Source organism: Tympanuchus pallidicinctus, unplaced genomic scaffold (genome assembly GCF_026119805.1).
Source record: "Tympanuchus pallidicinctus isolate F22 unplaced genomic scaffold, pur_lepc_1.0 scaffold22, whole genome shotgun sequence".
Lineage (NCBI taxonomy): Eukaryota > Metazoa > Chordata > Aves > Galliformes > Phasianidae > Tympanuchus > Tympanuchus pallidicinctus.
Genome location: NW_026294739.1, coordinates 10,498,019 through 10,515,833, shown reverse-complemented (window position 1 = coordinate 10,515,833; position 17,815 = coordinate 10,498,019). Strand labels below are relative to the sequence as shown.

The 17,815-nt window shown below is 38.9% G+C and overlaps 1 long non-coding RNA gene across 1 annotated transcript in view; it reads right to left on the bottom strand.

Annotated features, from left to right (window-relative positions):
- The window catches only part of LOC128082195 (uncharacterized), a 472,145-nt gene that overhangs the window by 236,446 nt on the left and 217,884 nt on the right, over positions 1-17,815 (bottom strand). The window lies entirely within an intron of this gene.

Sequence of the window (17,815 nt, the reverse complement as noted above, 5' to 3'; positions counted from 1 at the left end):
TAAAACACACACAAGGCGAAGCTTCAAATGAATATCTAGACCATGGAGGACTTTACATAAAGCTGTAACCAGCATGTTCAGCAAAACACTTGAAATGGAGCCTGTCTGCTGGTTTCAGGAAACATGCCTGTTCTGTGCTGCTCTGACAGTGAAACACTGAATAATACATTATAATTTTAAATTTAAAAAATGGTGATATTGCAGAAGTGCAGTATAATTACAAGATTTTTTTCTTTTGTACCAAAAGATCCTTTCACTTTCAGAAGCTTTTATTAAAAAAATAAACTCTAAATACTGCTGTTATTTACAGGGATATAAAGTGAGCACTAAGCTTACATTTAACTAACAAGGAGTATTCATTCTTTGTTAAAATTAACAAAGAACATTAATAAAATAAATAAATTTTTAAAAAAAGCCCTTAAGATTTGTTAAGGTATTGTTACCTCCATCAAGCAGGTTATTTCATTTTAGTCTGCACTGACTACAGTTTGTCAATAATACCTTATTTTCATACATTGTACTATCATGCTGCTATCAGCAGTGGCAAATCCTGTACAGGATTGGTAAGTATCTCATTTTACATCTGTGCAAAGATCTTTAATGGCAGTACATTGTCAGTTGGGGGATTTTCACGTCTACTAGTATAGGGAGCTGGATGAGGACTGGTACTTAGCATGGTGGGGCTGGGCAAAGTGGTGCCACGCTGCTGGAGCTGCAGTTTCTCCTGGCCACCACCCTGCCATGGCCACACTGCTGTCTTCTGCTGCTGTGCCATATGAGGCACCTCTGAGTGGTGGCAGGGTTGGTGCAAAGAGATGATGCTGATGCATCTACAGGCAAAGATGACCATTTTTTCCCTCCCTAATTCAGGAAATGCTCAGTTTTTTCTAAATTAGGTACACTTTTGCATCTCCAACAGGGCTTCAATGACCTGGTTTCTGAATAAATTCACTGCAATGCCCTGTCAGCTAGGTATATAATAACAAAAACATTATGTAAAATAGTTGATTTCATATTTTGCAAAATTTGTCTAATCTTGTTCTCCACCTTTTTTGTCTTAACTTCATCCTCAGTTAGGATGGATTAGAGGCACTGGTGATGCTGCAATTTGAGAACCAAGTTTGGTTTTGAGACTGAAGAAAGATATTGAGGTCCTGGAGTGTGTCCAGAGAAGAGCGATGAAGTTGTGAAAGGTCTGGAGCACAGATCTTGTGGGGAACAACTGAGGGAACTGAGATTGTTCAATCTGGATAAGAGGATGTTCAGGGGAGATCTTATTGCTCTCTACAACTGCCTGAAAGGAGTTTGTGGTGAGGTGAGAGTTAGTCTCTTATCCCACGTAACTACGTGATAGACATGAAGGAATGGCCTCAAGTTGCACCAGAGGAGATTAAGGTTGGATACTAAGAAAAATTTCTTCTCAGGAAAGACTGTTGAATTGTTGGAACAGCCTGCCCAGGGAGGTGGTGGAGCAAGCATCCCTGGAGGTTTTCAATAAAAGGGTATAAATGTGGCACTGAGGGACATGGTTTAGTGGGCATAGAGGAGATGGGTTGATGGTTGGACTAGATGATCTTTGTGGTCTTTTATAATCTTAATGATTCTGTGATTCTTTGATTCCAATGTTGTCAGGGAGAATTAAGAAAAGTGAAATCTTGTGCCAAGTCATGGTGAGACTGCTGTCACAGGCATGCAGGGAGACAACAACCCAGGCAGTGAAGATGAAGCTTGATACCATCACCCTTCTAGCCCCAGAGGCGACTTCTCCCAAACATCTGCTCAAATTATTCTCTACAATGTTGTCTAAATGGTGGGAGATGTGTTGTGCAGCAAGAGTGCTCAAGACACTCTGACAGCTATAGCATATGTATGTTTGATGCCTTCAACTGCAAAGACCTGTTTTTGGCCTTCTCCCAAAAGAACTCCAGGATCCAGACCAAGTTTTTAGACTGGCTGTCAAAGGCAATTCTAGAGTTTAACTTTGCTGGAATGGATGCCAAGCTGCTGGTAAATATCCTGAAAGTGGCTCTTGCTGCTGTATAGCCCTTGTGCAGAAACTGGCCATCATTTTACTAGGGATTATTTACCTCTATATGGAAGACTCACTCAGAGAGCTGATGGAGAATGAAAAGCTGCCCATTCATCCCCATTATAGATGCTGAGCTGGAGAACGTACATGGGCAAATCTCACTGGTTCCCAGTTGTGCCAGCCACAAGCCAGGACATAAGACCCAGGAGTACCACAGGGATCCCAGAAAGGTGGAGGTCAAACAACTGGCCAAACAGCTATCCATCCTCTGCTCAGTTCCCTCAGACCTGCTTCTGTGCGTGCCTCTCCTCTACTCCTGCCTGCAGGATTACAATATGGCCATGTGCACAACCTTGCAGGCAGCCTTGCCCTTCTTTTTAATGCTCATTGTCTTTGAAAAGATGGCTGAAGTCACCAGTGACCTGAAGGCTGCTACAAAGGGCCATGTACTTTTGACAATGAAGAATACCAAAACCAGTCTGTCAGTTCCATCCACTGCCTCTGCTGACTGACTTTCCAGACACCCTGCAGTCAACAGCACAGACAGTTTCCCTCTTGTGACAACAAGCTTGACTTCAGAAGCATCAGCTAAAAAGCCAGCACCCAAAACCAGCAAACAAGCAGGGTTCCAAAGAGCCCCAGTCAGGAGAAGAGATGAAAGACAAGGGTGAAGCCAAGTCAAAAGCACAGGTGAAGTCCACTCTGAGGGATGTTGGCAACAAACAGCAGCAAGCTGGCAGGCTAAAAGTCTCTTCCCAGACTGCTTTCACTTGCAGAAGAGCACAAAAGCAAGCTGGTCTCCAGAAAACACAGTCCCATTAGACAGAAGGATATCGTTCAGTTGAAACAATCCCTGAACACCTTACCTTACCTACCTCCTCAAATGCTGATGACACGTGTCAGAACATCAAATCCACTATTAATTCCCTCATTCACTGCATTAGCAATAGTGATCCTGACAGCAGCATGCAGGCAGTGAAAGAATTAGATAAGATCCTGAATCAGAAGCACAAAGCAGAAGCCACACCTGGACACATGAATGAGTATTAGCCAGCTTCCAATCTCTCAAGCTTATCCAACAGCAAAAGCAAAGCGATGAAAAAAGAGGGAAGGCCAAAATCATCCTGTGAGTCAACTGTATCATCCAGGCTTTGATGCTTCTCTTCTAGGAGAAGAAACTGGCTCAGGAGGCCTCGATGGAGGTGATGAAGGATGTACTGTGCAACCTTCTTACCTTCGGGCTATGCTACCTGTAGGGGGACTGTGGGGAAGAACAGAAGCTCTAACAGTACAGCAGTGTCCTTGTGAGAACGGTCCTGATAAAATCTGACAAGACAAGCATCTTTTGTGCCTTGTGCTCAAGCTGTTCCAAGGCAGCCTGACTGCTGGCGGCAGTCCAGATAAGCTTTCTGAGTGATTGGCCGTGTGCCTCTGGAGGACCACACATCTTCTCCCTGGCACTATCAGCATCATTAACCTGGACAGAATGGATGTCCACCCAGTCATGAATTCTATCCCAAAGGAGAAACTGAGTCAACGAACAAATGATTTCCCAGTGTGGGCCCTGAAAACTACTCAGCACTTTGTGCAAGCTGAAAGGGCTTAGAGTTCTGGACCACCTCACCCTGATAGAGGATGCTGCAAGCAACCTTTCCTTCTTGCATAGGTTTTTGAAACAAAGCCTTGCCATCACCCAGACAGAGCAGGACACCAAAAAAATCTTCCTCCTCCACCTTTCCTAGGTCACATCCCCTGGGGCAAAAGCTTCTCTTCTTAGATCAACAAGCATGCCAGGATGGAGAGGTATGGGAAAGGCATTTACATCATCTTGCCACCAGAAAAAAAAGCATTTCTCCACAGCAGGCTCCCATCACAGTGTGCAAAGGCTGTCCTCCTCCCACTGTTCTAGGGCTGCACAACAGCAGTGTCCCATACGGCACCAAGAGCAACTAGTAGGAATAGGAGCAGGATCTGCAGGCAAGATGAGAGTCTCATCCATGGCATTAGAACAAGCCAGGCCTCTTCCTCACACACATCAATGGGCAGGTGGTATGGAGCACTAACCAATTAATTAAATAAATAAATACATCAATAAATACTTGGTCCAATTATTTCCCAACAAGAAAAATACACCCTAGTCATCTCAAAGTGTCATTATCCTCTCTGAAAGGCCAAAATGACTTGTCTGCAGCAGACTGATGCTGCTGCAGGGTCACAGCCACCCCTTTGCCTGCCCTGCTCACACAGAGCCATACCTGCCCTGGGTCTCCTCCAGGATGTCATTCCAGCACAGTTATCACAAAGTGCTGTCTAGCTGCTGTCCAGTCACTCCATCCACACTGTAACATGCCCAGAACTGGTATTTCCCTTGCAAACATTGCAAATGCTTTAAGAAATGGGGAAAAGTCAGGTGTTTTATTACTGAATTGTCTCTTTTTGTCAGCACCCAATTGCACACCCTTAGAATAGCTGTTTGGCCAGCTGCAGAAAGTATGTCAGAAGGCTGCTTGGATCGCTGTCTCAGGAGACGTATCCCAAAAATGATTTGTAGAACCCAGGAAATTAACAAGCTGCTTAAGAAATCACCAAGAGGTTGGGCTCTGCTTCCACAATAAGCAGCATTAGAAGCATTTTACCATCAGTAGCTCTGCACTTAACAACTGCTGCAGAGTTGTCAGTTGTCAGCCCAGAGCCTTTGTGTCATCAGGAACTTCTTGCGCAGCTGATAGGATCACAGCATTCATTCTCTTTTTTTCCAGAGTCCGTGGAAGAATAACAACTGTTAAAGCAGCCCTTCAAGATAAAGATGCTTTATCTGCATATGTTACCATTGCTAGACAATAACACTTTTACAGGCTTGCACACCAAACCTACAAATGCATTCTTGGAAGCTCTCAGTACTTTTCTCAATCTGGCTACTGGCAGTGATACCTCAGAGATTAAACAGAAAGCAGTATTTTTTTTAAGTCTTCCAAGTGAGCCAAATGAGATTGGTGGGAAACAGAAACTTCCAAGACAGCAGGTTTGCAGCAGCAGTGCTCCTTAGCAACAAGATTTTTTGGAGCCTTGGCCACCAGGCAGGTATCCACCCCAACATCACAGGAGATGAAACCTTCAATTGTCTCCTGTCTGCAGGTTGGACAAAATGACAGTCTTTCACTCCTCTGTGCTATTATGTGAACCCAATATGGTGACACACACTACATTACTCTGCAGGTAAATAGAGTAATGGAGCTCATTTGTGTACAGTTGTTTCTGTTTACCTGTGAAAGTTACAGAAACAGTAACATATGCTATTATTCACAGTTCTGATAGTTGGTTCAAGCTTAACAAAACTCATGGTGATTTTATGGACCTGGAGAGCTTACGTATATGAAAAAATGATGAAGACAAAATGTGCACTCCATTGTACCCACCCACCCACCCCAGCAAATCTGCAAGCTTTAACCCACTTCAGTGGAGCTGCTATGAGGTAGCGTAATATGCTAGTTTAAACGAGGAGTTTGCTTGAATATAGATCAAGTTCCAGTGTTATACACACAGCATTTTTCACACTCTCTTTCACAGGCTGTGAAATAGAAGTGAAAGGTGGGATCAGCTAGCATCTGCTAATATGGGTAAATAACTTCCATCAGTAACAATCCATTTTTTTCCATGGAAGATTGTCCTTATCTGCCTCTCATCCTAACAACATAAATATTTAATTCATTTTCTGTATGTATTCATGAATTTATTTTGAGTGCATCCAAGTACTGTTCAAGTAATCCTGTAATTTATTAAGACAACAGGAAACTGACTTGGTAAATTTGTCTATGTTCACTCTATTTACCGTTTAATCCATGAAGCCTGTCCAAAACACAGTCAAGAATTAAAAGGAAGATATCTTCACCAAATCTTGATTTATAAGATACCTAATATACTTTGCTGTGTTCTTTTAGAAGTAGTAAATGACAACAGGCAATACAATAACAAGAGTTACACTACAAGGAACAGAAATAAAAAATACAAGGAATTGCCTGCATAATCACAAAAGAATAAGTTGGGTAATATTCAGCAACTGAAAAATAAAATCCAGTTTTAGGCACATCCTTGCTAAAATGTTGGTTGATGCATACTTCTTTAAAACTAACTAGACAAACAAGTAGGAAGCAGTCTTTACTCTGCAGGTCCCCTAAAAGAGTTCTGAGGGTCAGATGCTGATTTTGTGCAGTACCTGTAGATAGGTGCAGCCAATGGAGTTCTACTGCTTGGACACTTCACAAAAATAAGGAAAGTCCCTTGTCAGCAGACTAATTTCCTTGAGTTCAGGGAAGCTAATAAACAATTCCCTCATCAGCTTTTGTTGCCTCAGAAGGTGGACAGGTGCTGATGGCCTACTCTGGGGCTCTTCTTCCCTCCTCCTCCAGGCACCAGCAATAAAAGCAGTCAGCTGGGCTGAACTGGTTGTGACTATGCATGCTCAAGCTGGGTACAGAATAGGCATAACTGATGCATAACCTGACAAAAGCAGTAGAATATGATCATAAAAGATTTTTGTATCTCATTCTTTGAAATAGGGCATGTATTAATGACTGATAGGCTTTATGCACACATTTTTTCTGTCCTAAGCTGTGAAGAAGACAAAACATATCCTTTCCCAGGTTTTCTCAAAGTCAATAATCTAGCACAGATCTAAAAACACCTGATGTTAAATCCATGTCAGAGGGACCAGTCCTACTGAATCCTGACTTGAAGTTTACAACTTGCAGGAGCTTCCCATGGCCTGACACACACAGCAAGCATAAACAACAAAGACACACTCTGGGAACTGCCACAGCCCTGAGAATGAGAGCTATCAGCATGAATACAACAAACCAGAACAGAAACAGAGGTCTACCAACTCAAACTGCAGCAAAATTTGTTGTAGTCCAAATTAATACAAACAGACAGATGCTGCACTATGAAACAGATGATAACTGCTCATTTTAATTTTTCCATTGTGATTTCATCCTAAGACTTACCTTCTTATGCAGCTCTGTAAATTCCATAACCTGCAATGCACAGTATATTATTATGCTTAATCCAATAATCATAGATTCAAGACTATTTTCTACTTATCCTGGCTGTAAGAAGCCACGTTTTATTTGCACAGCTATGTCACCTGTGAGACACCAACTTTTCCAAGGGAACATCTTACTGCGTACCAAACCCCTTCCTTACACATCCATCAGTATCACATCAGAACATGCATGAACCAGTAAGCACTAAAAACAAACAAAAACAACAACAAACACACCCACAATCCTGTGAAGTTCAAACAGCCAGATTTTATTTTCCCACAAGGTGCAACAGTATTCAGTTTTACCATCACTGAGCATTATTAATTTGCCATTATTCTGCTAGGAACCTGCTTACAGAAAAGATTCCTTCCTATTCAGTTTGGAAATCCTGCTGCCAGTTCATGGCACACCTGACTTACAAACCGTCATGCCCAGTCCACTCATCACATCAACAGTTTCCCTTTCTCTGAACTGCAGGTGAAATCTGGCAAATAATGGAAGTTGCATTTAAAATACAGCTGTAATATTATAGATTATTACAGCTGGAAAAGTAATTTTTGTTTGTTGATGAACTGCCATTTGTTTGTTGATGAAACCTAATTTTTCATTTATTTTCCAGTGAATGTGTTTAGAAATACAATTTTCCAATACACTACTATCACTCTGTTTTTGTTAAAATATATTTAAAATTCTGACTGTTGTAAAAAAAAAAACCAACAGTATGGACAAGTTACATTTTTCTGGCACATAGCTTTTCTGTTAGATTTATCAGTAACTCGAGAAATAACTGTGATTTTCTGAATATACATTTTAATGCAAGGGTACGTTCCATGCACCATTATTATACCAAAATAAAGTTACTTTGTTATGTTGTTATGTATTGTAATTCATTTTCATGATTTATTTCACTGTTCTTTATTACAAGTCTTACATCAAATCCAACAGAAGACCTCAGATAGAACCGTGCATTTGTAACTGTTGTTCCTCAAGAGGAACTTGTTTGTAGAGGAAATTCATTTTCCAAAAAGTAAAGCAAACAGCAACAAAACCCACCAAAATTCACAGAGGCTTTTGAAGATTTTATTTAGTCTTGGGAAGTCCCAAGTGGAATAATGTGCAAAAAATGGTAAGAGACTAAAGAAGGCTGCCCAAGGACCCAAACACAGATCCTTAGTTAAAGATACATGAAAAGGGACTTGAACTTTGTTCTGCTAGAATGTCAGGAAGTCACTGTCGTGATGAAAGCACTCCTTATTCAGAAGTATTGAGAAGCATTACCAATCTTTTAGTTTCCCAATAGAAGTGCCAATTCAGGATAAAAAAAAACAACAAAAAGACCTTCCACCAACAGATGGAATTTTTGGAGAGATGATTTATCTCTAATTTCTGCATCTATGCACTGGAAGCATCAATCATCTTCTTAATGTTATGAAGTATCTGCAGAGATCAGAGTGTTTACAACCTCACGCTTCACTGAACAGTTGAGACATGTATTGGTTTCCTGCTTCTCAGCTCACACACTTGACAAGAAAGAAGAATCAACAACAAATCAAGTTGAGGTTTCAGGACACATGAGGCTTTTCAAAGATGTCCTTTTCCTTGAACATCTAATGCTACCCACAGAGGTTCCTTATAAATTGCTTTAGAATCAGCCACACAATGTTTCTAATATTACTGAACGAGTGTTAACCAGCTGTTAACCAGGCAGTGGTTTTACCACTGTACCTCAACCATCTCTATCTCTTTCTGATGGACACCCCATGCTTTGTAGGAAAAATTTCCTACATAAACCATAGCAGTTCTTCTCCTAAATAATTTTCCCTTTCTTTTGTTCACCCTACTCTTCCTTTCTCTTACCTGTCATTCTAAATCATTAATTAGCAACTCAGAACTATAGAAAACAAATATAAAAACCTTTGAACCAGTTACAGATGTTAGGAAGAGGTTATTAGTTTTATTATTTTTATCCTGTGGTTTGAATTATTTTTTAAATAGTTAATATGCATCTTCAGTCTTAATTTTTCAGTTATATTTGTGGCTTAGTATGTTCATATTTTTATGTTTTAAAAAAGTAATCACAGGCAGAATAATGCATCCGATCTAATGTCACTAATGGAACATTGTTTGTTTTTTTGCAATTTAGAATGTCCCTTTTTTTTTTTTTTTAATCCAATACGTTGTAAGGATGACAATCATGAACAAAAACCAACTGCAACATGAGCAAATAAGCACCAAATTATATCCACCTACATATTATTCCAGCAACTCCCTGCTCGTTAGTAGAAGGAAACATAGAAGAAAGGAAATCAAACATTCCTGTGGATGTTTCTGACCTTTCCAAGGAAACTAGTTGGCTTCTTCTCACTACAGTATCATTAGGCTGTGGCATTACAACTCAGTGCATAAAGAGAAGTGTCATATTTCAGCAGAGATTGGGAAACAACCAACCTTCCTTATCACAGCCCATTAGCCTTGAACCTAAAGGCGTTAGCCCAAAGCATGAGCTATAAATAGGTTGGTACTGTCAATGTTAAATATACATACTGCCAAGAATGGGAGAAATATTGTCAAAGAAAGCAGATTGTCTTCCAAAATATCCTTACTTTTCTACTGCTTCTGGAAGCATCCTTCCATTAATGTTTTAACTGGATAACACAGGATAGGGTAAAAGCAGCAAGGCAGGGAACAGGCAGCTGCCAACCCCATAAGGACATGAGCACAGAGAAAAGTGCAGGGACTGCTTTCCTGCAGCCTGAAGGCTGATGCTGCTCAGGACAAAGGAGCCACAGCTCTGGCCAGAGCCCAGGAGAAGGAGAGAAGTGATATTTTTGCATAGATGAAGAAAAAGAAGCTAAGAGAGACTTCAGGGGGGAGCGGATGGACAAATTAAATCTCTTCACAGAAAATGTTTGTGTTGCCCCTCTCAATTCAGAGGATTTCAGACCCAACGCCTGAGCTAAGTGCAGCTGTTAGCCTGGGGCAGTACAGCATCAGAGAGAAAGCAGACTTACAAGTAAGGCTGTCTTAAGTTATTAAAGGTGCAAGGTTAATACTGACAATATGCTTGGAGGCAGAGAGACTTCAGCAATCAGTATCACATTCAACTCCAGTGGATAAATTGAAGTTATAAACTGACAATACAGAAGAAAAATGTATATTCAGTGAAAAACTGAAAGGATTTAGAGAAGCAAAATCTTGAGCTAATATTTTTTTTCTATTATCATCTCATTTCATTCATGCTTATTTTCAAGAAGTCAAATGAGTATTGAGCTATATGCCTGTTAGTTTTCAAATACATATGTAAACTACATTCAGTTACAATAGAAACACAAATACTGATATGCTGCCATCCATATATTTTACACAGATTCCTACAACAAGGATCATTGTTCTTCACTATCCAGATCATTGGAGTCATCTTATTGAAAGCAAAATAAGAAGTATTTGAAAAAAGTAATCTGAATACAAGATAAAAATAAATGAAATTGTCTACTTCACATGAATGCATTCACATTCTCACAGTCAGTGATTGCTCTTAATTTAGAGCTGCAAGCAGGTTTTCTTTTCTTTTTGGTTACTGTATAATGAGCACAGGACGATTTTACTCAACTGTCGATTTCATTACTTCTGGCACAAACACCATTAATGCTTTTGATGTTCTTTCACAGCAGCATACTTTTTTTCTAAATAAAGTGACAAACATGGGTAGAACAGCGGGGAACGTTTTTCAGCCAGATCTTGGCACCAGCTGCACAGGAGGCAGCAGTGTGGTGGCTCACGAGCTCTGCTCACAGCCACGTCCCAACCCCACCACCTGTCCCACACCTGCCAGCACCCTTTGCAGCTCAGGTGCCTCCAATACCTGTGCAAGCACGAAAAGCCTGCAGTAACATGCTGGCAGGACGCAGGAGCCAAAAGCCACAGAGGTGCACGTGATGGAGTACGACACACCAGTGTGGCTTTTGTTGCTTATGCTGCAGCTGAAGTTAACTTCAAATAGAAAATGGTGAGGACAAAGCCTTCTGGCTCCGTGGCTGGTAAATTTTTGTTCAAAACCAAGTCACACAGTTGGAAGGCAAGGGTTGGTTTATCACATATACAGGCACAACATGAAAAATGCAGTTCTGAATCGCAGGGAAATGACACAAAATGCCAGACCTTAAGCTAACAGATGTCTCTTGAAATCTCAGCAGGTCAGTATACAAAGGAATATTAAAAAAGGCAGAAAAACAACAACACCATAAAGACAGTAATAACCTATTAAAACATCACCTTCTAGAAAATTTACTCATTTTCAAGTGCCTATCACAGCAGATTTACTTGAAGCTTTGGGGTTCTTGTTGCCTCTAACTATTGCACAGAATGTACGCTAATCAGTGCTATCATACCAGCCCAAACGTGGAGTGCAAAACACTTTCAGCAACCTCACCCTGCTTCTCTTCACTGCAGTGAGTCAGGAACCCCTGCTCTGGCCATCACACGAATCTGAGACTTTAGGGCAAGGAGAGCAAGGAGCACAGCCTCACACATGCTGCCCAAAACAGAAATGTTTATATAAAAATTGTACCAAACCATAAAATTGAGAGTTTGTCTTTTTCATCAGTTCTCTCTTTTTTTTACCCAAAAAGAAGGCAGGCAGGCAAAATTTGGCAGAACATGCTCTTGGAAAAAAAAGAAACCATATAAGAAAAAGCAACAGAAAAGAAAGAAATAGACAACTGTAAGCTCAAACTTCTTATCACAGTTAAAAAATAAGATTTAAAACCTCCAACAATTAAATTAATTAATTGCTAAAAGGCAGAAGCATGCCTAGGCAAAGGGTTACTTTTTCCCTCCCATTTTAAAAGCTTTGACCCTAAACAAGCTGTACTAATTTGAACGGCACTGTTGCAGAATTGACATTGTCACTGCACACAAAGAGCACTGAAGAACTTCAACAGCAACATATAAAGCCTCAGTGCAACAAACACACAGACTCCTACATGAAAAGGCAGTGCACGGGAGCCAGCACCAAGCTGTTCTTTGCTCCCCAACTCCATGTGGCAAGACCTTGTCTGTGTTAGCAAGGCTGCACACCAGGAGCCCGCAGGTAAATCCTGTGGATTACACTTACTTTAGGAACATTAGAGTAAACAAAAACAGAAGGAAATGGTTTTGAACCCATCAAGCAGGAGACACTAAACATACTCATTTTACGTTACAGCTAAAGACTGAAGAAACACGTGCCAAAAGAGGCCCGAGACCTTTTCACTGCTTTGCACCAATCTTCTGTTTTTATCTTGTTTAATAATCCTTCAGAAACTGTTCTGAGACCCTTGACAAACTGATCCAAGCATGCAAAGCAGACATATGATGACCAGATGGCCCAAACTCTCATACTTCATTATCCATATGTTTCAGATGCATTTTAAGATTGCTGCTGAAGAGTTGTGAGTTAGAGTTGCAGAGATTCTAGCTGGCAAGGAGCAGCATTACAGATGTTGGAAAAACCCTTTTCGCTACAGAAGAATCCCACTAAGAACACACTTACAAATAATGCAGTAAGAATTAAGATGATCTGCTACGTATCTGTGTGAGCAAAACAATTCAGTTCTTTCCCATGTTGTATTGATAGAACTTTTAAAACAAACAAACAAAAAAGCATAACTTTTTGGAGGCAACAAGATTGTATTAAAGCAGTATCTTTGTGACTGAATTGCATACTTCTGGTTGATCGTAGTGGACATTATGACAACTGATAATACTAAAAATGTACTAACAAAATAAATGCCTATGAGTTTTGCTCTTCCATTTATCTCTAGATTAAGCACCATTTGTACAGAATAGAATTGCTTTAAACTACAACTGAGCCTCTCAAATGTCTGCAGATCATTAAAAGAAAAAAAAAACAAAAACCACTAAATAAATAGCATATTTCATTGAGTACTGAACATTCTCCCAGGTTGTCAAGATAAGCTTTCCTGAATTCACAGTTCAAAAGATTGATAATAGATGATACCTGAGGTTCTGTCATACAAGCAGACAAGGTTTGCAAGGAAAACATAACATTTATGACCTGTGATCTAACTGAAAAAATATTTCATAGACCTTGGAGAACATCTGTCATTTACTGCATAATGGTTTACCTAAAGTCCCTTTAATAACACAAAATAGCAGTAATATAAACACATTTGGAGTGAGTTTTGTGAATTTCTGATCTCATTCCCACCAATGAAGGGATATGCAAGATGGATATGCAAAGTACAAATGACTAAGGGTCCTGGAGAGAAAATCTTTGAAAAATCTTGCATATGAAACCAGAATATTTGTTTACAAAGGCAAATACTTGCCAGATAGGTCACTAGTTTAAAATTAAAATAAAGAGTTTATGGCAATAGCTCTCCAGTATAAGCACTCGTTGGCTTATAATGAATAAAAGAACATTAAAAACAGAAATAACAAGAAATCTCAAATGTTATACAGAAATAGAAGTATTGTGGCTCTGAACAGAAAAGAAGTGCAAGACAGACTTGCACAATATCTGTCCTGTGACAGGAGATGGTCTTAAAGGACAGATCCCAAGCCACAGCAAGTCTCCTCTTTATGTTTGAAGTTGCAAATGCAAAGTGCTGTGCCTGTTCTCCATAAGTCTTTCACCTCTCTCATTCTCACTGCCCTTTCTCTGGTCATGTATCACATTTATTAACCCCTAGAAATCATGACTCAAAAGTCAAACTATAAAAAAATCCATTCCTGAAAGCTATTCACGAGAGGGCTTAAAGAAGGAAATAAGCTCAGCATGGACTGAAGCTATTTTTACTGATATGAAAATAATAGCATGTAAAGAATTTTTAGCATAAACGACTTTCATTTAAACTACAGTGTTAGCATGTATAAACAAAGAGGCAATCAGATTATCTTCCATTGTTGTACAATTATTTCTATTTGCGTTATTCCTTATATTTCCATAGTATTCACACAACACAGCAGATGTTAATGTCTGTAAATGCCAATTTACAACTATTCCACTGCTTACTATTCCAGTTTTGTTTAGATAAAAATACTGAAAAAATATTGAAAATTATGTTTATAATTACAGTGAATATTTCTATTCCTTTCTGGGATAATCAAAACACTAAAATGTGTTTGCATGTGTCCTTTCAAAGAAAAAGAAAGCTATTACATTATATTACGTATATATAGAAAATTATATAGATTGTTAAAATTTATATCAGTAAGACAATATTCTTAAAGAAAAAGCATGAAGTTTGTTTATCATCCAAAGGGCAGAAAGAGTGCTCCTCTAGCACCTAACATGATACTTAATAAACAAAAAGGAAATTGCAAAGGCACTGTGGTGTCAAATGGTCAAAATCCATGTCACATTCAACCCTCATCAGCAATAATTCATGCTTCCGAATCAGGAGTACAACCCTTTATAGAGCAGAGTATACAGTTCTCTGTAGAGTAATGGACTTTTGCGTGTGCAGCTAACATGCCAGTAAGGATGCAAGGATCTTATGCAATACGATCTTTTACTGAATTTCCCTTCACCTCCACAGCTGCATCGCACCAGCGATTCACAGTCACACCAGGATCAGATTCTACTTCACAAACTGTTCCTTCCCTCAAATCATGGGAACTTAGACTAATGTACATAGATACCCCTTAGTCCCACAAGTACATTCTTTTACTTTCTGCATTATGGAAATTCATCTTTTTTTTCTTCTTCTAATATCATCTCCACATTTTCTGCCCAACAATTCACCTCCTCTATTAACAACACCACCAGCCTGGCTCAAAAAGCAGTTGCTTGCATATGCAGCCTACAGTGGATTTACTAAATGACAATGGAAAGTACAGAACAGCCTTACTGTGCTAAAGTTATTGCCAATATATGACATTATTAAATTAAAAATTAATTGCCTGAAGAAACATACAGAAATGTACACATGCATATTTCAGAATTTTTTTTTTTTTACTGTTGCTCAATAATTCATGGCCTGAGTCAGAACATGCCTCTTTCAGCATAAAAATGCTAATTGCATTAAAGAAGAAACAACCACTGAAGCACAGAAGTGAGCATTACAGGTTGTTACTTAAAAATAAATAAATTACTACTCACCACTGTAAGTCATTTTTATTAACTTTCTTACTCTACTGTTGTAATGGCCGCACAATTACAAATATTAATGAGCTATTCTAAGACTTAAGTTAAACAATCAAATGAATCCTCAGTCTGGTGTTTCTGGTTTTGTTTTACTTCATTCTAACATAGTGAAGCCATGAGCCAGAAACTGCCTGAGTTTTACTTCTGCTCCACAGTATATACAAAGCACTATTGTGCTTAGTTTGTGACACCAGTGAGTGGTGACCATTGCAGCATAAAACCAATGAAATGGCTTTTTTTCCCCTCTATAGCTGAAAATAACATCAGCTGCAGCAAAACATTTTATTTTGGTTCCAAGTCCACTGACATTCACTATTATTACTTTTTAAGTAAGATACTTTTAAGTGATCATGTTTTCTAAAAGATATTGGAATTGTTGCTCGTTCACCTTAACCAAGGTAATGTGGGAAAAGTTTATGGGAAAAAGAGTGTAAATCAGCACATTTCTAACAACAACATTTCAAACAACAATAAAAAAGGCCCTTATTACCAATTAAGCGAGATTAAAAATCAGCAAGAGCCATTTTGCAGCACAAGAGTCCTCTGCATCCAGAATGTACTCATTAATTTCTCCTTTTAACTGATTTTTTTCCACCACAGTGAAAACCATCATGTGTGGGTACGTAGTGTGTATGAAAGACATGTGCAGAGCTCAAGCCATCTCTTCTCAATGGAATCAAATTGTGTTTGGGAATCTAATCCTTTGGAAGTACTATGTCTAAGTTTTCTATCTACTGCTCTGAACTGAGAGCCTCTAAAGATAAGAGTTGCTTCCACTGCAGCAATTGGGAACTGTGTTATTGGAGTGCCACTGGGAATGAAGCAGCTCAGAGAGGAAAATGGGATGAGATGGATGAAAAACACCTCAAGGGCAAAGGTATATAAGACTCAAAATCAAGAAAAAAAATAAAATGACAGACATGTTTCTTCCAGGGGAATTGTTACCAAAAGTTTTCCTTCTTTTATTCTTTTCCCTAACAAGTTAGGGAGGGAATGAGATGTGAGGACAGAACACCAGACTGGGCATCACCAAAATAAGAGTGGCACTGTATAGATTTTCATGTAAAATATATATATATATATATATATATATATATATATAAAATATTGACATTATTTCTTCATTCAGTTTAACAATGACGAAGTTTAATTTTGCCAAAGGATATAAAAAGTTTACAACTTTGTTTTAATTGCTTGGTTGGCATTGAGATTTTATTTCCTGTCAGAACACAGTAATGCAGAGAGCGATGACCAAATGAACTCAATCCTTGTTTGTGTCTCACCTAATTAAGTGTTATAATTATAAACAGCTTCAGGCTGTCATAATTAGACTCCTGTTGGTTTTAACATTGTACTACCGCTCTCTGGTCACTGGCTGGTCATGCAGAGGCTGCACACACTCTGTCTTCTGAAACTCTGACAGCTGAGTAGCTGTGGATGTTTTCAAAACCACTGTGCACATTAAAAGCTAATATCTAATCAGTCTTATTTTTAAGGAAAGACTGAACTTAGCACTCATCCTCTTGATAAGAGAACTTCTATAACCAAGACATTGCTCTTCAAATGTTTGTGGCACTTCAATCAAAGACAGCTCAAAGCAACTGCTTCCTGATCAAATATCATCCTTGTAAAGGAATTAGTGAATTATTTATCAAGATGAATTTAAAATTATTTTCATGCTTGTCCCCACTAATTGCATTTGCATATGCATCACTCTAATTAGACCAGTGTTTTTAATATGAGTCATAAATTGATATTTTGCACATTCTCGGGTTTCACTTGTTAGAAGTGCCACAGTGGTTGTGGAGCAGCACGGCACTTTCTATTTGCACAGCTCATTCCAGCAGGGTTGGAATTACTTCTCAGCTTTTTAGAGAAGAAATAAACTATGGGAGGAATACAGACCTAGCAATACACAATATTAATGATCTTCAAGTCAAACAGCTGTATATTTGTACATCAAAATCCTTGCCTCATTTGTTTACATTTAACTTGGCAAAAGGAAGAGGTGCTTGCAAGGATCATCTGTGAGCAAGGTATGAAGAGAAGATAGGTTGGCAGAAACAGTGATTTTGTCACAGGATGTGGAAGAAAAACATAGAGTACCCACAGATAATCACAACTATTAATAAAAATATATCTGTGCACAGAGCATATATATAAACTACACGATGCAGTACAATATAAAGCTCTTATACATATGGTGGATTAGAAAGACAGTATTATTTCTAAGGGTCCGTGTAACATTTTTACAGCCTTAGCACCAGGATTTCTACACATACTTTTTTTTTTAATAGAAAAATGTTATTCAGAAGTTTCATTTTTTATTATGCAGTTGTGAATATGTCCTATTTTTCATACTTCTGCTTACAAAAGAGGTTCCTGCAACACTATGATTGTTGAGGTGTAAGTTTGCAGAGTGGAGAAAGAAGAAAAAAAAATCCTAAGTAATAAAACTTCCAACCTTTTAAAAGTTACATAATGTAGCTTTAGTTTTGATAGAAGTGATACTGCACTTGTAACTTTTGCTCTGATGTAACCAGACTGGACTAGGATTTTGTGAGCTATTTCCTACAAATCCTAATCGCATATTTCCAG